This window comes from Notolepis coatsorum, assembly GCF_963971535.1.
Source record: "Notolepis coatsorum genome assembly, chromosome: 9".
Lineage (NCBI taxonomy): Eukaryota > Metazoa > Chordata > Actinopteri > Aulopiformes > Paralepididae > Notolepis > Notolepis coatsorum.
The window spans coordinates 96,115,319-96,142,400 of NC_140173.1; the positions used below are offsets into that span (position 1 = coordinate 96,115,319).

General features: G+C 44.7%; 1 protein-coding gene across 5 annotated transcripts in view; it reads right to left on the reverse strand.

Moving 5' to 3' along the window:
- LOC311234394 (uncharacterized protein) overlaps positions 1-27,082 on the reverse strand; it is a 185,098-nt gene that overhangs the window by 79,409 nt on the left and 78,607 nt on the right. For 4 of the 5 annotated variants that reach the window (XM_084321565.1, XM_084321563.1, XM_084321567.1 and 1 more), the window contains exon 1: positions 16,274-16,404. The exons of the other annotated variant lie outside the window; for it this stretch is intronic. The gene's annotated coding sequence lies outside the window, so the exon portion shown is untranslated. Of the gene's footprint in view, positions 1-16,273; positions 16,405-27,082 lie in introns of those variants that run through there. 5 annotated transcript variants of the gene reach the window in all.

Consider the following 27,082-nt stretch of genomic DNA (forward strand, 5'->3'; position numbering starts at 1 on the left):
GCCTATAACTCACATTCTATGAATTACTGCAGAAAACGATAAAAACATACTTATATTCTAGAAGGTATTTTTGGAAGAATCTATGAATGAAAAAGTATAACGTTCCTACATCCTGAACGATAGATAATCGATGTTGAATGGGCCATAGTAATGTCAATTTAGCAATACAATTTAAAAAGTTATAGCCCTGCAAAGAAGGTGAACATCTCCATAAGCTTAGAGTGGTGGCAGTGAGCCTACATTGATGGATAGAAGCGTGGCAGGGAATGTGTTAAGGGGCCCAGGGGGTGCAGAGTCATCAACACAATGTACCACCAAGAGCGGAGTTTAGTCTCACAAAAAGAGCGCTGTTGTTGTTAGCTTACATGCTAACGTGAATGGGATCTGCCATAGCATTGCGGCTAGGCTAGCTACCTTAGCATAGTACAGCTAGTTGAATGAATAAACCTTATTTAACATTGCAGAATGGGTACAATACGGCTCAATACGGCTCAATTGTTAAGGGGCCCAGGGGGTGCAGACTGTTGTAGTTGGTCAAATCAAGCTAATTTACATCATGCTCCAAAAAAAGAATCTGCTGAGCGGGCTGTGGAGCGGGGAGCACTTGATGCGCAAATGAAGCTGAGCGGCTTGGGGGGGGGCCAACATGAGCGAATGAGAGCGGAACTCAGCCGTCTAGAGCGAAGAGCGGATTTCTCGGCCGCTCCGCGCTGCTCCACGCCGCTCACATGCTCTGTGGCCCATTGACTACAGGATGAGGATAATAGCTGGCTGAATGAGTTTAAGGTTGCTTTCACACAGGGGCTGTTTGGTCCGGACTTTCGGACCAGAATTCGATGGTCCGGTTTTTCGGGTTTGTGTGAATGCGTGTCGAACTCGGTTCGCGGACCAAACAGGCGAACTCTGGTCCGCCTGAAAACGTCGGTCTCGGTTCGGCTTCATCGAACCAAATGCGAACCAAATATAGGAAGTGATTATTATTACCACTGCTCGCAGCACTCACTGCAAAACAAGCACACTGCATCTAATCTCTCTATCTATCTATATATCTAACTGTGCATCTTGGGAAGAAGGAAGAAAAAACGCTGCTTATTATTATTATTATTATACAAAACTCGCCTCCGCCCTCCGCTGATCTGGAGGGCTCGCAGACAGTCCACACACAGACACACACACGCGCGCGCACACACACACACAGGCTCGCAGCCACACACACATTTCCACTGTCCAATAGACAAGCGCCCTTTTCGACCGCGTGACAATGACATTGTTCAGAAGGTCTCGGTCCGCCTCACAGATTTCTATGTGAACGCAGGCGAACCAAATGAAGAATGCAACAATGTTGCAACTTCACCCCCAGAACCGCACCGAGTCCACCAAAACTATATGTGAAAGCGACCTAAGAGCCAGTATTGCTTCTGGTGATTTATTCATAACCAAATTGTGTGAATGCCTATTTGTTCTTACTTATTCTTCATTTCAAACACAGCAAAGACAGCCAAATGATCACTTCCTTGTAGGGATGCCCCGATCGATCGGCCACCGATCGTTATCGGCCGATAATCAGTATAAATATGCGATCGGTGATCGGTGATAATGCTTTATTTTCGCCGATCGTCAAAACCGATCGATGACACGGAAAACATGATCCAATTCTCTGCGGAGTTCTCACTCGCTCACAGCCACACTCTTCTGCTGCGCGTCTTGCTCCTCCTCCTCCCAGACCCATCTCATGTCAACAAACAAACCCTTCGAGCACCGCAGAGCTCCTCTTTCAACATAACTGAAGCATTAAACAAAATGGCCCAGTCATCTATTCACTTTTGTTTAATACACGAGGCGTTGTCTAATGTTATCTAGCTACTGATGGCTCCTGCTATCAACGTGAGAGTTTGGCATTCGTTTTCGCAAGCGCTGGCTAGCGTTGGCTAACTAGCTATCGCCCGTGAGCTAACGTTAGCTACCGAGCTACTGTTTAAACAAAACTACACAGTCAACTATTCACTTTAATTTAATACATGATGAGGTGTTGTCTAACTGGCTAGCCACGGATAGCTCCTGATATCAACAAATGCGCATTTCAGTTTAAGAATGATAGGGATGCACCAGCATGAAACCTCCGTTAGCTAGGTAGCTCACGTTAGTGAGCTAAATAGTTCACTTTATTTTAATACATGATGCATTGTCTAACGTCATCTAGCCGGCTAGCAGTAGCTACAGATAGCTCCTGATATCAATGTCTTATAACATAATTGACATTATTCGTTTTTGCAGCTGAACATTGGCTAATTAGCTATCATGCTTCATAACACGTTTCAGACCCTCCTGTTGAACTATCGCTCTGACTCAATAGTATCCATCTGCAGAACGTCAGCCCCAGCACTCTCAGGCCCCACACTGAATGTGATTTGACCAAAGCAGAGTATACACACAGACAGTGGAGCCGGTTGCAGTTAGCGAGCATTTAGACTTGTTGCGTGGTGGCGATGTCTCGCAGACAATACAACTACAAGTATAATTATATAATATATATATTTAAAAAATAAAAATTTTATATAAAATAAAAAATAAAAAAAGATTATCAAAAACGATCGATATCGGCCGATATGGCTCAAGACGATCGGTATCGGTGGCAAAAAACGTGATCGGGGCATCCCTACTTCCTTGTGTTCAATGAAATGATAAGGTAGCAGTCCCTATAAGACAAGGTATTGCTATTGTTTCACCTACATAATTTCATGGTGCTGTAATTAACACAAGGATTCAACATCCCCAATAGAATAGAATAGAAATACTTTTATTATCCCGAGGGAAATTTGACACTGCAAATCGCTCAACATTAAACATTTAGACAGAACAGGTCATGAATAAGAACAACAAAACAAATTGCCTAAGATAATAGTAGAATAAAATAGAATAAAAATGGAATAAGATATACAGTAAATAAATACAGTAAAAATATTAGGTCTACAGTAGGTGTAGTATTACACAGTGCTGTTTCAAAAGTAAGAGTCCAGGAAGATGGTAACTGTCACTCTGTGCTCACTGCTCAGTGATGCAGTGAGGCACAGTGATGCATTGAGAGCAGGGGACACAAACAGGCTGGATAAGCTGGTCAGGAAGGCCAGTAGCGTGGTTGGGGTGGAGCTGGACTCCCTAACGAGGGTGGCGGAGAGGAGGAGCCTTGCTAAGCTGCAGGCCATCAGGGATAACTGTGCAATATTACACCTACTGTAGACCTCAGTATATTTTTACTGTATATTTTATTCCATTTTTATTCTACTCTTATCTTAGGCAACTTGATTTGATTTGTTTTATTATTCTTATTCGTGACCTGTTCTGTCTAAATGTTTAAATGTTGATCGATTTACAGTGTCAAATTTCCCACGGGATAATAAAAGTATTTCTATTCTATTCTATAGTCTGATGGCTGTTGGAATGAAGGACTTCCTGTGCCGTTCAGTGGTGCATTTAGGTAGTGTGAGCCTAGCACTGAACATGCTCCTCCTGTCAGCCAAGTCTGTGTATAGTGGGTGGGAGGGGTTTTCCCTGATGGCCTGGAGCTTAGCAAGGCTCCTCCTCTCCGCCACCCTCGCTAGGGAGTCCAGCTCCACCCCAACCACGCTACTGGCCTTCCTGACCAGCTTATCCAGCCTGTTTGTGTCCCCTGCTCTCAGTCCACTGCCCCAGCAGGTCACAGCATACAAGAAAGCGCCCGCCACCACCGATTCATAGAACATCCTCATCATCCTTGTACAGACATTGAATGATCTCAGCCTTCTGAGGAAGTAGAGTCGGCTCTGGCCCTTCTTGTACAGTGCCTCTGCATGTTTTGACCCGTTCAGTTTGTTGTCGATGTGCACACTGAGGTATTTGTACAGTGGGCTGGGCGATATAACAATAACGATAAATATCGCGATATATTTTAATAATCGATATCGATTATTATCGATTTTTTTTTTTTTTTGTGTGACCTGCAACAGGGCAGTTTTAAAACAGAGACAGTGGACAGACTTGTCTTTCTTGCCTGCAACTTAAAGTAATGGCTTTGCTTGTCCAAATGACAATACTGACCAAATTGAGATTTATTTTTCTCTTGTCCATTTATTTTGTTTGCTTTCTAATTTAAAATACAGTTTGAAACAGTCTGTACACAGTAGGCTATGTGTGCTAGCAGAACTAGACTCCAGTCACGAGTCACGGTGCACATGTGCGGTGGTTTGTCCACCAAAAAAGCGCCAAAAGATTGAAAATAAACTAGCAGAGCCAGAACTGTTCAACTCCCCTGGAGCCACAGCCAGCAGAGAAGCCGGTTTACCAGCTGCAGCCAGCCTGAGAACTGGAGTGTGAGGGGATGTAACACTAAAGATGGCGGCAATGACAAAGAATTTCTGCAGAATAAACATACATCTGTTGTTTAAAAAAAAAAAAAAAAAAAAAAAAAGATTTATATACTTATAACAATTTCGATAATTATCGATATCGAGAAATATGATAACATTATCATATCGTTATCGCGATATGATTTTTTTTCATATCGCCCAGCCCTATTTGTACTCCTCAACTATGTCCACATCGACTCCCCTGGTGGAAACGGGGGTCACAGGTGCACTCCTCCTACTCCCCAGCTCCACCACCAGTTCCCTGGTCTTCGCCACATTTAGCTGGAGGTGGTTTTTATCACACCATGTGACGAAGTCCACTACCAGTTCCGGTTATTCCCTCTCGTCACCAATGACATCACTGGTGGCCATATTCAAACTAATTTACTCTCAATAACTGTCAAAACTAAATTAATGTGAGAAAATGGTTTAGAGTTTTTAGATGTGTGTGTGTGATTATGTACAAAATAAATCAGCATTGTATTAAAGTGCCTCTTCAATATTAAAATCGCAGGAGGCTACTTTGTCAAAGACGAACCAAAAAGAAATGTCCTAACACTTTAAATTCTGTTCTGCGACGCCTCATTTGACATCTCTATGACTTTGTGGACAGTAAACACAAATACATGCACCGACTCTGCATGACTCGTCACAGAAAGGACATTGATACGGTCTATAACAAATAAGGTCAGATGTTCCGTACAACCAAATACCTTGACACATTAAAACAGCTTCTTTCCTGGTTGTATCCCATACAAAAACCTAGTTACTAGAACAATGACTCTGCCAAAACAACTTTGTGTTTCATAGGAGATGAACATAAGCAGAAAGAATCTCTATAACTTATTTAGGCCTCGGTTAAACCAAACTGGATTTTAATTAGGCTTAAAGGTACACTGTAGTTTGGGAAGAAGCAGAGAAGTGAAAACAGTAGGGCTGTCTTAAATACTTCAAAGCTTCGTTCGATGGGCATGGGATTCGAATATGAAAATAAAATTTGAATATATTAAAAATTGTATATATTATAATATATATAAAAAATATTTTTTTTGGTGTAAAATCAACTCTGCCTCTCTTTGTTAATTACAACAAGCAATGTTGTTTGTTATTTAAGATGAATGAAAAGTTTATTTTTGAACATGTACTTCTCCATATTTCTCCAAACAAATCACTGTATCTTGTTCCGTCAAACCAAACAATCATAACAACAAATTAAAAAACATTAAAAAAAATAAAAATAAAAAGGAATTATAAACAAAAATGTGTTTGGTTAGCAGACATGTCCAAAAAAGGAGTAGAGGGAAGCTAAGCGTATTGATCCCTACCCCCTTACATTTATGTTTGTTCTTCCATTAATTTTACTAGATATAACATAATTTAGTATATTACAATATAGAATATACTTTTACTTATATTTAAAAAAAAATTAAATGTTAAAAAAAGAAAAGAAAACTTGATTCACTTGACAGCAGTGAATATAGTATAGCACTACATAACACAATATAACATAACTTGTTTATCCTCATTACTCATTTCTGTATTTCTCCAATGTGTATTTTTTTAGATGCTTTTTAAATTGTGCCACATGTTTACTCAGTTTGATGTATTCAGGTAATTTATTCCACAACCCGATATGCACATGCTTTTCAGCGTAGTGTGTACCATTGGTTGTTTAAGATTCCCTCTCCCTCTTAAGTTATATTCTCCTTCCCTGTCTCTGAACCATTTTTTGAATGTTGCCTGGGATTAGTTTGTATCTGGCTTTGTATACAATGAGGGCAGTTTTTAACCATTTTTTAATGTTGCCTGGGATTAGTTTGTATCTGGCTTTGTATACAATGAGGGCAGTTTTGAATTCCACTAGGTCCATACATTTCAATGCTTGTAGCTTTATAAATAAGTTATTGGTGTGTTCATAATATCCTACATTGTTGATTATTCTTATTGCTTTTTTTTGCATGGTGCATATTGGCTGTAGAGTGCTTTTGTAGGTATTACCCCACACCTCCGCACAGTAGCTCATATATGGTAGGAAGAGTGTACAGTACAGTACAGTGTATACAGTGTTTTTTGGTTTAGAATGTGTCTTATCTTGCATAAAACACCAACACTCCGTGCCAATTTAGTCCCGACATATTTGATATGAGGTTTCCAGTTGAGTTTGTGGTCTATTATCACACCCAGAAATGTATTCTCAAATACCCTCTCCAGTTTAATACTATCAATCATTAGTTCAACCGGTGTATTTACTTGTATATTACGTTTACCAAATAATGATTTTTATTAATTTTTTATATTTAATGATAATTTATTTACATCAAACCACACTTTCAGCTTGGATAGCTCAGCTGCGACATTCTTTAAAAAGCATTTGGGGGTTCTCTCCCTCACAGAAAACATTTGTATCGTCAGCTAAATTTAAATTTTTCAATTTTTTAGACGCATTACCTATATCATTTATATACAGTATGAATAGTTTCGGGCCCAGAATTTACCCTTGCGGCACACCACAGATTATGTTTGACTGATTGGACCTGTACTCCCCCCACTACACAAACTGTTGTCTTTGTTCTAAGTAACTCTTTAACCATTTGAGCCCTACTCCTCTGATCCCATACCTTTCCAATTTTAGTAGCAGAATATCATGATTTATAGTGTCAAACGCCTTCTTCAGATCTATGAAGACCCCTATTGCAAACTTCTTATTATCAATTATGCTTGATAATGATTAAGATGAGGTCGGACTCTGCACTGACAGATTTGTGTTCATTGTGCTGCTTTTATAAAGCCTCAAATGACGGCTTACAATATTTCATGAAAGCAAAGTCCAAAAAAGAATTCGAAGGTCAGCCCTAGAAAACAGATATTTTTTTTTGTATCTACTTTTTCTCCCCATTTTCTATTTTTCTCCTTTCCCCAATTTCGTATTGTCCAATTCTACCCTCCCCTGTCTCGAACGTTGTTAGGCCATGCCTCCCACAAGCCGGCTGCAATGTGGACGAAGCCTTGAATCACGTGTCCCCTCCGGTACTCGAGGAGGCAGCCGTCGCATCTTTTCACCTGCACAGCGCGATCTCTCAGCGGCGAGGGTCTGCGTGGGAGGGACACGCCGCCCCCGTCGCTTCCTGATTCTACTGCGCAGGCGCATCAACCGACCTGTAGGAGTCGCTGTCCACAACGTCCGATCCCCACCCACCAGCTTCCCACCCCCTAATACTGCCAATTGTAATAGTATGAACGACCAGCCAAGCTGGTAGCAACGCCGAGAGCTGGGCTCGAACCCAGCATCTCCTGCGTTGGTGGCGAGCGCCTTGCCCACTGCGCCACCTAGCCGCCTCCTAGAAAACAGATCTATGGTATATTTCCATAACTGAATAAACAAGCTGTCCTCTGAGGGAAACTGGGTCCCTGAAACACTGTATGAAGCTGCAGTAGAAAGCTTCCTGAAATGTTACTGTTTCACTGTTGTTGTTGTTGTTGTTGTTGTTGTTTATGCAAGCAACCACATGCAAACATATTTATTCAAAGTATCTTCTAGGCTTACGTTTGGTTTACAGTGCCTGCTTATGTTTTTTTTAAGTAATTACAGGCAGGGATGCGTTGCTCATGGGACAGGGTTGCACGATGTGCAACCATGTTTTTGTGAGCAGAAGCGCGTGAGCGGCGCGCACATGCACGGATGTGCACACAGGAATGCGCTGCACTCGACTGATGCGCCAACTCGCTAAGTACCCACCTGGCTACTTTGCATATCAATAGCGCCGGTCGTCAGGTGTGTTCAAATACGTTCTCAGATACATTCACACAAAACTTGTGAATGAAATGTGTTACATTCCATTCGTAGAGGCAATAAGTTTATTGCACAATGTTGTTTTTTTATTGGATTCTATTATATGTTGTAACACTGTATTGCACATCGTTGCGGGCAAGACCACCCGCATTTCATTGTATACTTGTATGCCGTGACAATTAAAACTCTTGACTTGACTTGACTTGAATAAGGCACTGTCTTTAGTCTGTGCTTATGCGAGGGAAAATTTATGCGCGCGCGCCCGGGAGCACGTGTGCACGTGGCGTCATTAGCATGCGTGCAACCAGTCAACCAATCAGCAACGCAACACTGATTACAGGCTCTGCAAGTGTAAACAAATGTCTCTCACCCCAAACTGCATAGTGCTCCGTTAATCAATGGGGATACATGCCGGTGTTTGCAGGGCTAAAACTATATTAAATATCATAGCTATGGATATAAAACGATTGCCCATTTGACATCGAGTATCTATCGTTCAATTTGTGAAAAATAAATAATTTTCTCATCCATACATTCCCGTTTTATACCATGGTGAATATGAGTATAGTTTTAGAGTAATTCTGTGTAATCCCAGGAAACGCCGCTAAGCAGCGTTTAGTGCATTTCACTAGAAACCGTGCCATTCCTCGCCTGGATAAACAATCAATCTGAAATCAACGCTAAATTATCGGTATTATGTTTCACCATGCATGCATGAAAGGGTGTTGGGGTTTCTATGCTTGGATCGTCACCAACGGCATACGTTGTGGATAGGGATGCTCGATATTGGCTTTTTTACCGATACCGATATTCCGATATTGTCCAACTCTTAATTTCCGATACCGATATCAACCGATACCGATATATGCAGGGTTTCCCCGTCCAAAAAACGGAATAATTTCAGGTAACTAATAATTTCACTGGATATATATATAACAAATATTGTTATTGTTTTTAATTTTTTTAAACCGATACCGATATTTTCCGATATCACATTTTACTGCCGATATCGGCCGATAATATCGGTCGGCCGATAATATCGGACATCCCTAGTTGTGGAGTAACGTTACAATAACACTTTCGGATCACAACGTATGCATGCTCGGATCAACGCAAGATTGATACCATAAAGCCCTTACCTTGCCTAGGATGTACTGCAAACACAATATTCCAATTATCTGATCGCCATTCACCGTTAGGCGGCGGTATTGGACGTTTGCGATCTCAGACCCATTCCCAATGATAACATCAGGCTCCCTCGATGGATTATGAATGGAAATAGCGAATAAAAGAAATAACGACCAAAACCTGACTTTTCTCAGGTTTGGCGCTCAAGCAATGGCGAGTTAACCCGACTTATCTCGGATCTGGCGTCCAATGTGTTAATATTGCTTGATACACCCCCCCCCCCATACATTGAAGGCAATACTATAAAGGCCACTCCCATCGACCAGCGAGTTTAAATTCTGCCATAGGGTAATACTAATAGCCTACCTCAGGCACATTAATACATAGGATGTTGTGGCTGCCAGACTTGAGAAGTGCAATGTTTCACAAGCTGCATATAACCTTTCTGGTGTTAAACTTGGGACTGGAAAAAGTGTCCAGCAGCACTGGCCAACATCCCCTATCAGTAACGGTCCACAACGCCCATCAGTAACCTGATCCAAGACACTGTATCCGCCAGCATTGTGCTACATGTGGAATGCCCTACCCACAGCCGTAAAAAGATGTGAATCCCTACCCACATTCAAAACCGCTCTTAGACCTTGTCCAGACTAAAACGATTTTGATCTTTTTCGTTTTCATTAAAGAATTAAAATAAAAAAAAGGTTTCCGTAAAAACGAAAACGTCTCAAGATAATAAGTGCGTGCCACAAATTTACAAAATAAATGTCTTTCCTGTTTTAGACGTTGTTCTTTTATTTTGAAAACCCGACCGTAAGTGTTGTCGTTGTTTTCGATAACTTGTGTCCGGTTCTGTGCTTTTGAGCCGACGCTAGTTTCCAACGGATAGGAGAGACACACCAACCGCGGCGCAAATGCAGCTTCACAGGCAGCCAGTGATGAGGAGGAGGAAGAGCTCATTTTAATCGGCAGGAGAGAGAGAGAGCTCAAAGCCGTATATAATATAATAGCCCCGTGGTGCGGTCGGAGGCAGCTCAAACTACCTGTGTTGTATTAAATTAATTGATGTTTAACTTGTCCCCGTGTGTGTCCAGTCTTTTCAACTAGCAAACTTTGTCTGTATTTAACGTTACCTCAGGATACCACTGTAATTGTAGCAAACGTCTGTATTAACGTTACCTCAGGATACCACCGTCTATTGTATTTAGTTGGTTAGCTATTTGGCTAATGTTGATAGCATAGCATCAACGCTAGCTCGCTCGCTACAGCTCAACACAAGCCATGGGAATACTATTTACTAAATGGCTTTTTAATCATCAAGGTAAGAGAGGATTTGTCATGATCAACTGAAGGCGTATGGCGTATGCTATGGAACAGTATGTGCTTGGCCAATACTACTTGGGTTTTCAGAAAAAGGCCAGCTATGTGACGCTAATCTCTAGCTAGTATCGTGTATTGCAGGGGTAGGCAACCCTAGGCACGCGTGCCTGCATAGGCACGCGGGGGCATTTGCATAGGCACAGGGGGCAGTATTAAAAAAAAAAAAAAAAAAAAAAAAAAATTATTTAATTTTTTTTTTTTTTTTTTGCTTTGAAATATTATAGTGAACTATTTTGCACTGTTGTCGCATTTATCTTGTTGAAATCCTCCCACAGGTTCTTTTTACTTCCACATATTTAATTGAGACCCTTTATTTGTTTATTATTTCAATTTAGCTGGAAATACATTGCTACATCATTCAGTAACATTTGCAGAGCCTTATAACAAAAACATTATTACGGTCACCATTGTGACCAGTGGGATTAATCAACAAATTGTATTATTTATTTTTCTATTTCATTGAACATTGCACATGTTAAAAGCCATTTTTTTACTCAAAATGTGAGTATTACCAAGTCAACTTGTGTTCTTAAAACAATGACAATAAACATAGTTTTATTAGGTTGAAATAATGTGGTTGTGTACTTATTTTTCTGTTAACGTATTATGGATTGAAAACTGAAAACCTTAATGCACAGTAACTGAACTCAATATTTTAAAGTTCTGGTAACTAATAATTTCTTTTTTACAGTGTAGTCTTGCGATCAATCAAAACTTATTTACACAATATACCTCACATTCACCCTCCATTCACATCCTGGTGTTCTCCTGGTGTTCTCCATTAGGCTTGTAGGTGGAGCTATGACAGCACACGTACAGTACACACACCGATGGTGTGTGATGTGTCCAAAAATGAATGGGCAAATGTGAGTGAAATGGTCGCACTGTATGCAGCTGTTTGTCTGCATTGCATTCATTAAAAAGACCTGATTATGAAAAAAGAAAATACGATGCATGGAATATTGTTGAGGCACACTAGTTACAACTATATTTCAAACAGGCACTCCATGTCAAAAAGGTTGCTGACCCCTGGTGTATTGCATCACAGTAGCCTCCCGATCAAGCTCAATAGCTTCTGTAACACGAACGCAACCACTCTGATGCCATTGTTGTTTAATAATAACTCCCTGTGTTTAATAAACACTTCTAGCCAGGACATATAAGACATATGTATCATGTTTCTTTTTTTGTTGGCTGGGTTTGCATGCGGATTAAGGGAGATGTCAATCTGTTGTCGACGGTGGTAGTACAGCCGCAGTACATTAGCTGTAAAAGCCTGATCAAGCTCAATAGCTTCTGTAACACGAACGCAACTACTCTGTACATGCAGTGTTTCCCATTAATTACGGGCTGCCACAGTCTAATTGGTCCCGCCTCAGTTTTATAATGAACACAAAAATAATTATTAATAAATTTAAAATTTAAAATATTTTTTTAAATATAAAGTTTGCCAATAGGGATGTATCAGTAGTATTGGCAGTGGTAGTAGTCGTAATAGTAATCCAGCGTATATTTTTTTTTCTAAAAAAATAAACCAGTTCAACACAGGTAACCACTTTTGCTTCATTTCTTTGATGGCTCAAATGTATGCTCTAGTCGATTTTGTGTTTTGAGCACAAAGTTCATAATAGATCTAGCCTCTATATTTTACTCTCAAAGTGCACCAGATTGATGCATTTAACTTTCAAACTTAAAAAAAAATTAAATACGGGGGGGCATGCCCCCGGACCCCCCTAGAGGGCAAGAGGTTCACCCACCACAGTCTCACAAAATCCTGTGGGAAACACTGGTACATGCCATTGTTGTTGTGATGTTTGGCTGAGTTTGCACACGCAGGGTAAGGGAGAGGTGGGCTATTGCGTTATCAGTTCAGGAGAAGACTAGTATCGCTTGTAAAGATGGTGACGCAAGGGGGGCGTCTTCAGAATTGCGCACGCTGAGAGCCGGTCTCAGAAAGTAGCGTCTTCAGGCTGCCAGAACGCAGTTCCGTGTGGATGAAAGGTACATACGATCAAATAAAGTTTGCCTGATACGACCGAAATCGGTTTAGTCTGGACATGGCCTTAACACTTTGAATGCCCAGCAGGGGGCGCACATTTAGTGCTTGAATGCCCACCATCCGCTTCAATGTTAACGTTAATATCGCCTAATCTATGTTTTAAATTATGTGTCTGGCTGCGATATGGAAAAAAATCATATCGCGATAACGATATGATAATTTTATTTTATTTCTCTATATCGATAATTATCGAATTGTTATAAGTATAAAAAAAGAAAAAAAAAATTGTTTTTTTAAACAACAGATGTATGTTTATTTTGCAGCAATTCTTTGTCATTGCCGCCATCTTTAGTGTTACATCCCCTCACACTCCAGTTCTCAGGCTGCAGCTGGTTTAAAAGCTAAAGTAAACCGGCTTCTCTGCTGGCTGTGGCTCCAGAGGAGTTGAACAGTTCTGGCTCTGCTCGTTTATTTTCGATCTTTTGGCGCTTTTTTGGTGGACAAACCACCGCACATGTGCACTGTGACTCGTGACTGGAGTCTAGTTCTGCTAGCACACATAGCCTACTGTGTACAGACGGTTTCAAAATGTATTTTAAATTAGAAAGCAAACAAAATAAATGGACAAGAGTTTTTTTATCCAAAGCGACTTACAAGTTCTGTAGGACAAGCCATCAGGAAGGGCACAACTCTATCAGCTGAGTAACAATGTTCATCAAAGTGTTGAGTGCTACAGTGTAGGTTAGTTTATTAGGACAAGTGCATGACAGTATGGTTAGTTAGGGTTCGATTTTTTTTTCTTTTTTTCTTTTTTTAGATAATGGTTGAAGAAGTGCATTTGGACAAGCAAAGCCATTACTTTAAGTTGCAGGCAAGAAAGACAAGTCTGTCCACCGTCTCTGGTTTTAAAACTGCCCTGTTGCAGGTAAAAAAAAAAAAAAAAAAAAAAAAACGATTTTTCGATTTTTTTTTATTTTGATATTCGATATCGATTATTAAAATATATCGCGATATTTATAGTTATCGTTATATCGCCCAGCCCTTCTGCCCGTCGCATTATCAATGACCCATTTCCAGTCAACATTGTCGAAGCGGATTGTTTTTTTATCGGTTCATTTCCGTTTTATAGCATTTTGAAAAGCCCTCGTTTTCAAGAAGAAGAAAAAAGAATCCCTGATAAACGCTGATGTACTGTAATATTCTAGAACGTTGTCATTGTTCGGCCTATTTATGAATCGTTTTCAAATAAACGCTAGATTATCGATAGTATATGTGTACGTATGCACAATCACTCGCACAGTCAAAACAGCCATATCACATATAGGGGGAAAGCTTATATCTCCGTGAAAAAAGGTCTGATTATCCTAATACTGGTCAAATAGATTCCTTACCTGAGATCAGATGGTATCCAAATGGATTATTCCAATTCCTGATCGACCATTCCAAAAATCTATCCTTTTATTGATCCCACGCGTATACTGTAAAACAGCGTATACACGCTGTGCTGAGGGTCCAACATGAAGCTGATCGGCCCCGGTTACATGCGTGAGAAGTAAAATGTGGAGTCCGGGGTTTTTTTCACCATGGATTTTCATTGAGTCCAATCCAAAAGGGTGAATTACCATCTGGGAGACGATAGGAGGCGCTTTTTTCACATCCGAGCGCCTGGGGTGGCTGATTTACCAACGGTAGACTCGGTTGATGAAATATGAATTCAGATCGCTAATAAAAATTTTAAAAAAAAAGAGAAAAAACGAATATTCTCGTTATGGGCATTCAACCCGCGGGGGGTAAACCCAAGAAAACTCGGGTTGGGCATTCAAAGTGTTAAAGAGCACCTACGGGAGGGAGGCTGCAATTCGAAACTGGCCACCGTAAATGTTCAACCCCCCCCCCCCTCCTAATGGACAGTCTCTTCCCCACTGTATGTATATACCCCCCCCCACCCCCTCCTAATAGACAGTCTCCTCCCCACTGTATGTATATATATTTTCTCCCCACCGTATGTATATTTTTCTCCCGCCCACCCACCCCCTCCTAATGTACAGTCTCCTCCCCATCATATGTATATATTCTCCGTTAGGATATATGGGTAACAGCAGGCACGTGCACACATAGAGGCCAAGGGGTGCCTGAGCACCTGCCTTTTTGAGCCTCATCAAAAAAGTGCCCTTTTTGAAAAAAAAATTAAATATTTTTTTTTTTTTTTTTTTACTGTTACGCCATATAGACTGCCCTTCCAACTGAAAAATGTCAGGATAGAATAAAAATATTAGGTAAAGAGAGAGAGATGCCCCATATTCCATTGCAGTTTGCACGGCCTCCTCAGCGTGCCTCTCCGCGGACCTATATATTTTATGCATAGCGTGGGTGGTGATGATGATCATGATAGAAACCGCTGTTGAATGCTGGTATTACACTCATTGAGGGACACAAAGAAGTCAAGTCCGATGGGATTTGGGAATCTCAAATACAAATCGGGATTGGAATAAAAAATGCATTTATATTAAACAATACAGAATATACAGCACTTCTTGGGGTCTGTAGGGTAAGCACTTATTCCCTCCCCCCTGAACATTTATGGAGATGTATGGGCCTTTTAAGTCAGTGATAAAAGTGTCTTTCAAGGATAAGTGAGCTCCTGCACTGATTATTATAGTTCAATATTCAATATTTGATCACCAAAACCCCCCAAAAAGCATAAAAAGGGGGCCCCCCGCCCGAAAAGGGCCCTTAAAAATCGTGCTTGCGTGCTACGCGCGCTCGCTTAATATATACACACAAGTGTTGTGCCCTTTTCAGCCTTTGAGCACCTGCCCCTCTAAAGTCCTGTGCACGTCCCTGGGTAACAGTACTGTATATTTTCATATCGTATGTCACAAATGTAACAGTACTATATACCTGTATGTCATGTATGTCCCTATGACATAAATGTAATAAATTTCATTATGAATTGAAAATGGGGGACCCTGATGTAAACCAGACAAACGTCTTTCTCTGGTCTGCATCCCCTTAACAATTGTGTATTGAGCTGTACTGTGTTGTACCCATTCTGCAATCTGTTAAATAAAGTTCTCATTCATTCATATTCTACCCTTGAGGTAAGGGAACTCACCTGGTCAAGCAAGAGCAAGTTGGCTTGTTTCTAAACTGTAGATCGATACACAACCTAATAGCAAACAGCCTGACTGTGGATAAGCTTTTCGACAGGTGGATACGGTCAATGGAATAAACATCTCTAGCTACTACATGGTTACCAGAGGGAGGTCTAATGTTGTGACTTTAACGTTAGCTATACTTACTTAAGTGACTGCCATTTCCCCTCTTTGTTGACAAGACAGGTGTGTTCATAGCTAACGTTAACGGACACCAGTGAACTGTTGTTTTGTTTGCTATTAACGTTGGCTGCTAGCTAACTCGACACACACACAACAATGACATTAATGTGATTAGCTAATAATGTTGACCTAGCTCCCAGCAGCTTCTAAGCTAACGTTTGCGTTAGATAAGCTAATACATTACAGGCTAATACACTAAAGTGAATGGTCATTTTAAAAAGGGATAAACATTTGCTAACAAAGCGATTTCAGTTACCAGCACACATTCAGTCTGCCTCTCCCTCGACTTGTCTCTCCTTATCTCCGTGTCAGCTTGCTCTCCATCATCATCTCTCCTTTATTCAGGTAGGGTTACAGCTGCAGCTCACATCATCCACACTGGCTGGCCAGTATTACAGTGTCAAGCCATCTTAATTGAGGAATTATATTTCCGGTTTGAAATTGCGGACATTTTCAAAATAAAAGTATAACTTTCATTGTAAAAACAAATAATAATAATAATAAAACATTGCATAGTTCTGCATAGAATGTTGATGAAGCAGTTGAAGGACAGAGCATAATAATTGGTATATATGTCTTAAGTGAAAAAAGTAGTAGAACGCGCTCACCTCACTTGACTTGACACTGGGTGCTGTAACCTCTGATAATATACATAAAAAATAGGGAAGCAAGTCCAGGCACGCACTCCAGGTTTTTCTAATTTATTGGCAGCCTGAAATCATGTAGATGATGATCATTCTACACCTCCACCGGTTTTTTCGTATTAGGAGTTCACGCCGCGGACATGCCTCCCAACTGCAGTCCTCCTTGCTGCGGCTGGATGGGGTAAAACCCTCCAGCAACACAGCTGGACTGTAGGACGCACCGACTGTTGTGAGAAGTGGTGGGTTCCAGGTTTGGTGAGTAATGTTTGCTTGCGAGCACCACTTGTCTGGGCTAGCGATTAGGGTCCTTTGTTCAGCCTTTTAGGCGACGGCGGAGGATCTTGGTTTGAAGCCCATTATAGCAACTAGTGGGCCACGACCAGTAACTGGTGATCCCAGGATTCTCTGGACGAGTGGATGCTTCTCTGTCACCGTATAGGCCCCGTCTTTCATATGCAAATGAGAGTATACCCTAAACGAGGAAATGTGGGCATGGATGTTCGTTATCGGAAGATCCATGTTCAAGTCGGCTACAGCCCAGATGGGACTTAATTGTGCTGGCTCCGCCGGATGTATGGTAAAATCACCGTTGTTAAACTGTGTTGACATCTCGTTTCTCTTCTCTCTTAAAAGGTGAGGAGGGTTTCAGAACGGCGGCCTGTCTGAGTGTGGCTTGTTATATCGTTGTGTACAAGTTCAGGTGATAGCTGCGTAGCTTGCATGCTAGTTGTGGCCTACCTGTTAGCCAGTCAGCTGTTAGCTGCGGCGCTAGCCCGTTGTGTCACTAGGCTAGGAAACGTTAGCTTGCTGCTATCGGCCGAGAGCGGCTGTTAGCTTGATGCTACACTGTGGAACATTGCTATGACTATAACATGCCTTGAAACACTCTGACTACGACGTCATCTTTGACAGAGGATGTTAGTCGAACCTACCCGAGAGCCGGCCGGCGAGGACTGCGTCAACAAGGAGGACCGTAGCGGCGGGATGGAGCAGCGACGCTGCCCGTGTCGTCAACACAGATGCTGTGTTTACTATCAGTGCCTTGTTAGAGACTGCAGTTCGCTTGATCTGCGCTCACGGTAGGAAAGGTCCTGACCAGACCTTGAACACTTCTTCTTTCTTTCCCTTCTAAATGTTTTGTAAATAACGATGTTTTCCAAAACGAGTGTTGCTGCACTACATTTAGGATACGACGCGAGTTATGTGTGAATTGTCTTGTCACTGGTATTGGCTTCTCCATGCAAATCGGGTTGTTTGTTACAGATGTGAAAATGATCTGGTTTGTTGTGTTGAGAAACATCATGTGTGTTCATGTACCGTGTACTCACAACTAAGGGGGTTAAACTAACCTATAAAGCTATGCTTAGTGACATATGAGTGAAGAATGAATTCTTTTCTCAGCCTGTAATGACAATGAACAGTGTGTTCACATATTAACAGGTTTACCTGTTCAACTGGCCGTATTAAGGGTAAGGTGGGAGGGGTGTTTTCCCCCCGGTTCCCTGGGGACTTCATCACCCTCCTCAGACATGTTGTTACAATATATTGTGTCACTGTGTGGTGGGATACGATGTAACCCTTAGCTTGATTGCTGGGGTTGTGCTAAAACTGCTTGAGGAACTGTATTTTCCTAAAAGAAAAGATTGTTTGGTCACTTTTCGTGTGTGCTTAGCAAGGCCTGTGGTCGATACTAATCGAGAATTGTGTATTCTCTCATTATGGAAAAATGGCGAGTGTATTGCCATTTTTTGTGGTGGTAAAGGGTTGTGTGTATCTTGTGATCTACAACTGGGTTGGGTTGGCCACAGAAGCACATGTGTAAGTCTGGTACCGGGGCTCTTAAGGGGGCCCTCTCTATTCTGTGTTTTTTCCTTAGTAAAAATCAGATAGCATGTTAGCACATGAGCTGTGTGAAGCTGTTAAAAAGACACTTCATGTAGCAGAATATGACTGTGTGTGTCATGCTCTATTTGTCATTACATCGTATCATGGGTGTGGGGTCGTAAAGGGGTGAACTGGTAATCCTTTCCTCCCCTTCTTTGATGGGCAGGGGTTAAGACCTCCTGTCCTTCAAGGTTCCTGTCACGTTGCTGTTCGGCACGTTACAGGGTAAGATGGGGGGGGGGGAGTTTCCTGGTCCCACGCCCTGGAATATTGGGCGTGTGCACCGCAGAAATTCCCCCGCCATAGAGTATGTCACTGTGCGCGTCTCTGTTGGTAGGACTTCCGTGAGCTGTTCGGGTCCATATGGTGGATCTGTTTCGGGGAGTGGTCAGGGCTCCTCCTCACGAAGCTCCTATTCGGGCCTTCTGTGAGTTAGGACTCTCCTTCCATGTGAGGGAGCCTCCTCAGAGTGCAGAGCCTCCTCCTCAGGTTGTCAAGGTGAGTAGAACTTCAAAAAGGAGTCCTGCTCTATTGTGTGTGTATTCGATTCAATTCGATTATTGAGTGTGTATGGGTTCAGTGCCTCCTCCCCGGAGAGCCCTAAAACCAAAATGTTACATGGCTCAAGGTTACAATATATTCTTTTCAATCTGTACAGCTCGCGTGGGAAGTCTCTCTGGGGATTTCCGTCTCCTCCCTATGGGAGGGTGGTGGGATGTAAAAATGTAAAAAAAAAAAGTACCCCCGGCTGTGTAGACTGGGATACATGCTGTTGGTGCTTCCTTCTTTTTTATTAAAAAGAGTTGGAGTTAGGAAGCATCACACCCCTCTTGTCGTTCCCCTGGGCGCCTTGGGGATTCAATGACAGGTCTAAATAGCCTGTTCATTGATGTGGTTGTGTCCCGATGCACGCATAGTGCTAGCTCGGGGTGTTCTGTTGAATGATCAGGCGAATGACTGGCACGCCTCGGTTGCTTGAGGTTAAAACAGCGTTTTTATAAAGCAACTGGGATGGAGGTTTTTCCTCTTCCGACGACCTGTGTTGGTTGTTGACGGATTCTCGTTCATATCTGGGGGATGATGACGGAATGGATCTGAACATATGTAGAGGGGTCTCACGCCCTGGGGGTGGGCCACCGGGCGCGGTTCGCACCGAACGTCTGGGTGGCGCCTTCTTTTCATGTTTAAGATCAACACGCATATCTGCCCCTTCTCCTGGAGTAGGCATGTCGGCGTGGTTAGGGCACGGGACTGGTTCTGGTCACGCTGGTCCGGATCAGTTAAACCCGTTGTCCGCCGGGGATGCAGATCTGCTGTTCTGGTACCCTGAGGGACTTGGGCTTTTTTCAGGGGGAAAAATGCCAGGTCGGTCCGGGTGTCACAGGATTAGGCGCTATGGAGACCCTTGTTGGGTACATTTTGTACTCTGCACTGTCGTAATGGCTTACGGCCATGCCAACCTGTACACGCCCGATCTCGTCAGCTCTCGGCCGCTACGCAGGTTGGTCCTGGTTAGTACTTGGTTGGGAGACCGCCTGGGAATACCAAGTACGGTGTGCTTGGGGCTGGTTCTCCATTCTTTTCGCTCTTCTCTCACGCATGGCGAAGAGGGGCCTGTTGGGGTGGTCTTTGACCTAATCTGGTGACCCTGTGCTTCCCGTATCGCCGGGCCCGGTCCGAAGTAATGTTTCGTCGACCCGTAGGCCTGGGATAACCCTGTTGGAAACTGAAACAATTGTCCTGCGGTAGTATGCCCGCAGGTACGTTTTGGAGTTTTTCTTGAGGGGTTATGGGATCAACCACCGCATAGGGTAATGACAGGGTGGTTGGTTCTCTGGTGTGTTGGAGCAGAGTCAACTCCCGGGTTACCCGGTTGAGTGTGCCCCTGCACGTTCATGACGTCTGCCAATCGTGTCAGCCTTCGCTGCCTCATACCCGCTGGGGGGGGGGGGGGGGGGTTTAAGGGAGGCTTTGTCATGGTGATCAACAACGCCAGCATACGCCCCTTCCGCCGGGGCGGCTGTTTTCAGCTGACTCCTCTGGCGCCTGTCTCGTCCGCAGTGCTCCAGGCGCGGGTTACAGCCTGTTGCCTGGTTTCCCCGGTGCGCTGCCTGCTTCTGTTGGTAAACCTTTTTTGGTGCTTACGGCCATGCTGACTGCCTGTGCTGCAGGGTCAGTGTGCCAGGCGGTGTGCTATTGGGGGGAAAGGGCCCGCTCTTGAGAGGGGCCTTATCCGAATACGCTGGCGATGTGGGGGGCGGTGTCACTAAGTGACCGCCTGGTGGGGTCTTGATGCTGGCATCATGGACCTCTCCGGGCCCCCGTTTTCCAGGGGATCCAGTCCCTTTGGTGGGTCTGGGTCTTCCTTCGCGCTCCGCTGCTACGGCCTTGCCACAGGGTTGGGTTTGCTCTTGACCCTGTGATTTCTGGGGGCAGTAACAAGGTTGTTCCTTCCGTTCGTTCCCGGGTGGCATGCGGGTTGTGCGTGTGTGTAGTCGTGGGGTCAGGCCACGGTCTGCTCACCCTGTGCGTTGAGTTGCTTGAGTGCCTCTTCGCACGGTCGGGTCCGTCGCCCTCCCGGGAACCTCCAATAGGGGGGGTGCCCTCCATTAGGGGGGGTCGGGGGGGCTCGGTCCTCCCTGATCTGATGGTTGTGGGGGGCCTCAGCGGGGTGTATTTGTCGGTCGATGGCTCCCGCTCGGCCTCCCTTGTGCGGAAGTGACGCCGAGCGAGAGCCATTATGATACAGAACGATAGGTTATGACTATAACCAAGTTCTGTTAGTAATGGTGATGCTCGGCGTCCGACGCCGCTGCAGCCCTTGATCTCACCTTGTGGTGAAAGCTTGGGAAGGAGGCGAGTAGGTGGCCGCACACCTGCTTATGAGGGTAAGCTGATAGGGGTGTGGTCAGACGAATATTGGGATGTAAAGGTACATTGTGGAATTTTTATTCAGTGCGCGTGCACAAGCGAGGTACAGTGCGGAAGTGACGCCGAGAGTCACCATTACTAACAGAACTTGGTTATAGTCATAACCTATCGATATATATATATCTATGCTGCAAACTACCTAACGCGTTATTTTTTTTCCTAGCCGCATTTCTGGCAGACGCTCTCTGATTGGCCACTGACATGTTTGCCCAATCGCGTGACGAGCTGTGTCTTTGCCCATTTCCACGTCGAACAGCCTGCAAACTACCTGGCGTTCTATCGCCATGCTCTAAGACAAACTCTAACCTTAACCAACTTCGAAAGAGTGCCTAAGCTTAACTAGTGTAGAAACAGGCGTCGGCCAATCAGAGAGCGTCTTGCCAGAAATGCGGCTAGGAAGAAAAATAACGCCTACCTAACGCCTAGTTTATCACTGGTTAAGCTTAGGCGACTCTTTCGAAGTTGGTTAAGGTTAGAGTTTGGAATCAGGGCTGGTGTTCTATCGCCCTGCTCTAAGACAAACTCTAACCTTAACCAACTTCGAAAGAGTGCCTAAGCTTAACCGGTGTAGAAACAGGCGTTACACGATTGGGCGCACATATCACATGAAGTGGCCAATCAGAGAGCATCTCTGCAAAATGCGGCTATGGAAAAAAATAACGCAAACTTACAAGCACAACCTCTTCAGAAGCATGAAAAGCAGAAAGCTATACATACAGAGTAGGACTACATCTGAAACTACTGAAATATAAACACTCATGACCCATAGCATAGAACTAGGCAAAATCTGCATATGGCTCGCTGATAACAAACTATCATTACACATGGGCAAAACAGAGTCTGTAACTGAGGGGTACAATTCCCTGACTGTATTACTAGATATGATACTTACTACCACTACCTTTGTACTTAATATTCGGCCACCCAGTACACGGCATAAATATATTATCATAAACACTCTCACGTAGATGAAACGGATCCAACACAAATGTACGAAGTCGAAACAGGTCTTTATTTCTACACAGCGATGGTGTGTAGAACAAGCACTTAATCACTTAATTACATTTATGAATTGAAATAGTATGCACTTTTATGGCAAAGAGTATTCGTCGGTATATCAATAGAGAATGTCCAATCTCTGAAGGCGCAGGTGGTAAATATACGACCTGGAATAGTTAAGGAATAACAGCAATGATACTTTAATGATTATATACTAGATACACTAGAGGGGGTTAATCCGGTCGCTTGTAAGCCGACAGGAGTAGGAGGGGGGGGGGGTAGAATCCGGCTGCCTCGTCCGGCCAAGGGTATCCCAGGTGAACCCACTGTAGTGCCGTTCAATGCGCCGGCGATCTTTGGACCACAGATGAAAGCAGGTGGACTCTTTGTGGGCCGGCTCTCTCCGGTCCACGGGGGAGAGACGTGAAGCGACCTCGTCTTGCAGAGCGTCTCCTCACCTTGCGTCCTCTCCAGGGGGGGGGGTTCCAACACACGGCAGTGTCGGGGGTCTTTATCCATGGAATAATCAAAGTATACAAAGCATAATCCGTGCCTGGGAAGGCGGGCTGTCGTCGGTAGAATAATCCGGTATACAGGTCCACTCGCTCGTCGGCTCTGGGGCTCCTCGGGTGCAGCTTCACATGGGGTCAACCATCCTGGGTAAGCAGCCAGTTCTCTGCCCGAAACGATGGGGTACTGACTACGGTAGTATTCTCACCGCACGAAGCACTATATATTAACAGACTATTATTAGCTTAATAGACTACGTCCAACTCGACGATATAGTGCCAAATATGACTATTCAAATATTAATATACACGATGTCTCAATACCGATGGTAGGCGAACTTGGCCTTACTCCCACACGTGGCGTCGCGGGGAGGCTTTACGTCTGTGACTCTATTGGAGGGTAAGAAACTGGACTGAAAAGAAAGTCCTACTTTAGTAGCGCAGTATATATACGCACTATGAACAAATAGTCCCATTAGTGGTGCGGTAGTCAGATTCCTACGCGGAACTAGGACTTGTTCGTACATGTGGAGCGGTACGTTTGAACTGGGTCTGAGGGGTATGGCAGCCTGGCACCAAGGTCTCGACCAATAGTAGAATGGAGACTATTATGGGATGTTCAGTAGGCTAGAATGGATATTCAATGCATATTGTACAAGGAATATACAAGGGATATCAGGGAATATTAGAGAATATACAAATACAATTAAATATATATATATAAATAAATATATATATTCGGTTTAATCTGGCCCTTCACAACAGCCACCCCCTGAATAGGTCCCAGACCTAATCAGTTAAACAGAGACAGATTAATCGCGTTGTCTATTTACACATAAGGGTTTGCTGTAGGGGTCAGTCAACTTCACAAAGTCATAGGGTTGTAGGGTCATGGTCATCATCGATTGTGTCTGGGAGTCGAGGCAGTTCTATGAGCCTTGCCACGGGACGGGTGTAAGTGCGACCCTGGACGAGCACTTCAGCTGCTCGGACCTTGCCGTCGGCACCGGTGATCACTTTGCTTACGCGGCCGGCCGGCCACATAGCTCTGGGCAGTGATTGATCAATAATCATGACGACTGTTCCTTCTGTCAAATTGTCTCTCTCCTTTACCCACTTCTGGCGGGTCTGTAGAGACGGTAGATAGTGCAGTAGGAAACTGTTCCAAAACTTGTCGGCTAATACTTGGCTGTACCTCCACATTCGTCGGCCGTTCGCTTCTTCAGGCCGGTACATTGTCTGGGGTAATGCAGGATCTAGCCGCACCATCAGGAGTGTGTTGGGGGTAACTGGGTCGATATCCGCCACATCACTGGAGACATATCCGAGGGGCTTCGAGTTAAGTACTCCCTCAATCTCCGTAAGGACTGTCAGTAGGACTTCTTCCGCCACAGTCTGGGCCCCAAGTACTGCGTACAGGGCTGTCTTTATGGAGCGCACTTCTCGTTCCCAAGTGCCACCGAAGTGGGGTGCGTTTGGGGGGTTGAATTGGAAATCAACCTGTGCTGGAGCGAGGTGGGTCTTAAGTTCTGGGCCCATAGCTTGGAAGCTCTCTCTCAGCTCTCTTTCGCCGCCTTTGAAGTTTGTCCCATGATCGGACAATAGGGTAGACGGTCTTCCTTTCCGTGATGTGAATCTTCGGAAGGCCATAAGGAATGAGTCTGTGCTCATGGTCGGGAGAAGCTCGATGTGTATCGCTCTGGTGGTCATGCATTTGAATACAATACCCCACCGCTTCTCGGTTCCTCTTCCTTTCTTTATGTGCAGCGGGCCAAAGCAGTCCATACCCGTTGAGTGGAATGGCTTGTCACCGATTCGGAGGCGACATGGAGGAAGGTCAGCCATCCTTGGTATGCTGGGCTGCGCGCGCCACTTGCGGCAGTCTAGACATGTTCGCTGGAAGCGTCGTACCGCCTCTCTTCCTTGTAGGATCCAGTAACGACGTCTGATTTCCGCGAAGACTCTTTCTGCTCCTGCGTGATGTACATCCTCATCGTATTTCTTTATAATCAGCTCTGTGACCTTGTGTCGGCTGTTCAATACGATCGGGTATTTAATGTCATCCGGTAGATTGGGGGCTCTGCGTAGGCGACCACCCACTCTGATGAGGGTATGAGCGTCGCTCTCGGGGGCCAGGTGAATTAATCTGCTGTCGGATGGGACGGGCTTTCCTCCCTGTAGACAGGCCAATTCATCGGGGAACGAGTCTCTCTGGGCTCGCTGCAGTAGAAGCAATTCTGCTTCCTCGTAGTTAGCTGCTGACATATCAGCGGGGGACTTGCACTCCGGGTGGTACCGCAGGAATGTTCTTTGTTGTGCACTCTCTATGGATGTGCAATCGTCTATGTTAGGGTCGGTGGAGGCTACGGTGCTCAATCCACAGAACACAGACTTCTTATTTTCCACCTCCTCTGGACTTGCTTCCCTCGGGATAGGCATGGGCCACTGTCCTTCCGGGAGTCTTAGGAATGCGGGGCCGTCACTGTAGACATTGCGACGGGTGAGGTCATCCAGGGGCATCCCCCGGGTGATGACGTCAGCTGGGTTCTGTTTTGTATCAACGTAGCGCCACTCTGTTTCTCCGGTTAACTCTTCGGTTAAGTCTTGAATCTCGGTGACTCTGACTCCCACGAAGACTTTGTACTTGCATGAGTCCGATTTGATCCAGGCGAGTACCGTCGTGGAATCTGACCACAGGATTGTTCTAGACACCGGTATGGTGAGCTCACGTTGGATGAGCGTGGCTAGGTGCGCTCCGGCTAGGGCTGCGCAGAGCTCTAGACGTGGGATAGATTGTTGCTTGCGTGGGGCTATTCTCGAGCGGGCGAGGACAAATGCTGTGTAGATCTCTCCCCCCTGGTCTTGGGCCCGCAAGTAGGCTACTGATCCGTATGCGACCTCTGAGGCGTCACTGAAGACGTGTAAGTCCATTTTACATGTCTCTGGCCTCACCGTGGGTGGGAAGTAGCTTCGGCGCATATTAACGCCTGGGAGTGAGTGGAGCTCCATCTCCCACTCTCTCCAGGTGGATGCAAGGTGTGCGGGAATGGGGTCGTCCCAGCCCTGGTCCTTGTCCCACAATGCTCGTACAATCATTTTTGCCCTGGTGGTGTACGGTAGAATACATCCTAGCGGGTCATATTGTCGGGCGAGTGTTGTGTACACACTCCGTCTGGTGGTCGGCGCCGCCGCCGGCCTTCCCTGCTCCGTAGTCAGGGGCTTGTGTCTGTAGTGAAGCGAATCTGTTTTGAATCGCCACACCAATCCCAGGGTCATCTCCTGGGCTTCTCCCGGGATTGTAGCCATCCAGGTCTCGCTGCTGGCTGCCTTGTCCTCGGAGGAGAGGCTGCGCAGTACTTGCGGATCGCTGCTGGCCCACTGCCTGAGATCAAAGCCGCCTTTGATCAATGAGGCGCGGAGTTTAATCAGGAGAGCCTCGGCTCCTTCCTGGGTTGAAAGGCTTTGTAGACAGTTGTCTACGTAGAAGCTGTTCTTTACGCTGTGTCGGACCTCTTCGTCCGCTGCTGGGTCCTCTGCTACATGTTTCTGTAGTGCAAATGTCGCACAGCAGGGGCTGCACGTCGTTCCGAAGGGGAGGACTTCCCATTGGTAGATGGCTGGGTGCTCATCTCCTGGCTTCTCTCTCCATAGGAACCGTAACAGGGGCTTGTCCGCCTCTACTAATCTCACCTGCAGGAACATTCCTTTAATGTCCCCGCTGATGGCCACCTTTTCCTGGCGGAAGCGGAGTAGAACGCCGAGTAGGGAGGGGCCGAGTGTGGGACCGGGCAGTAACTCTTTATTCAGATTTTGGGATCTGATCTGGTAGCTGCAGTTAAATACTATGCGGTCTTTACCGTTGTGATGGACCTTGTGGTGGGGCACGTACCACGATTCAGTGGTCTGGTCAGCCTCTTTAATGTCCATCTTTGTGACGTGTCCCGCTGTGATGAGCTTCTCAATCTCAGCGCGGTATACACTCTCTTGGGCGGGGTTCTTGGCTAAGCGCCGCTCCGTGTTCAGCAGGTACCGTTCTGTGGCGTCTGTCTTGGCGTGGAAAGTAGGCATTCCTTCTCGCCGCAGGAGTGGCGTGGCGTA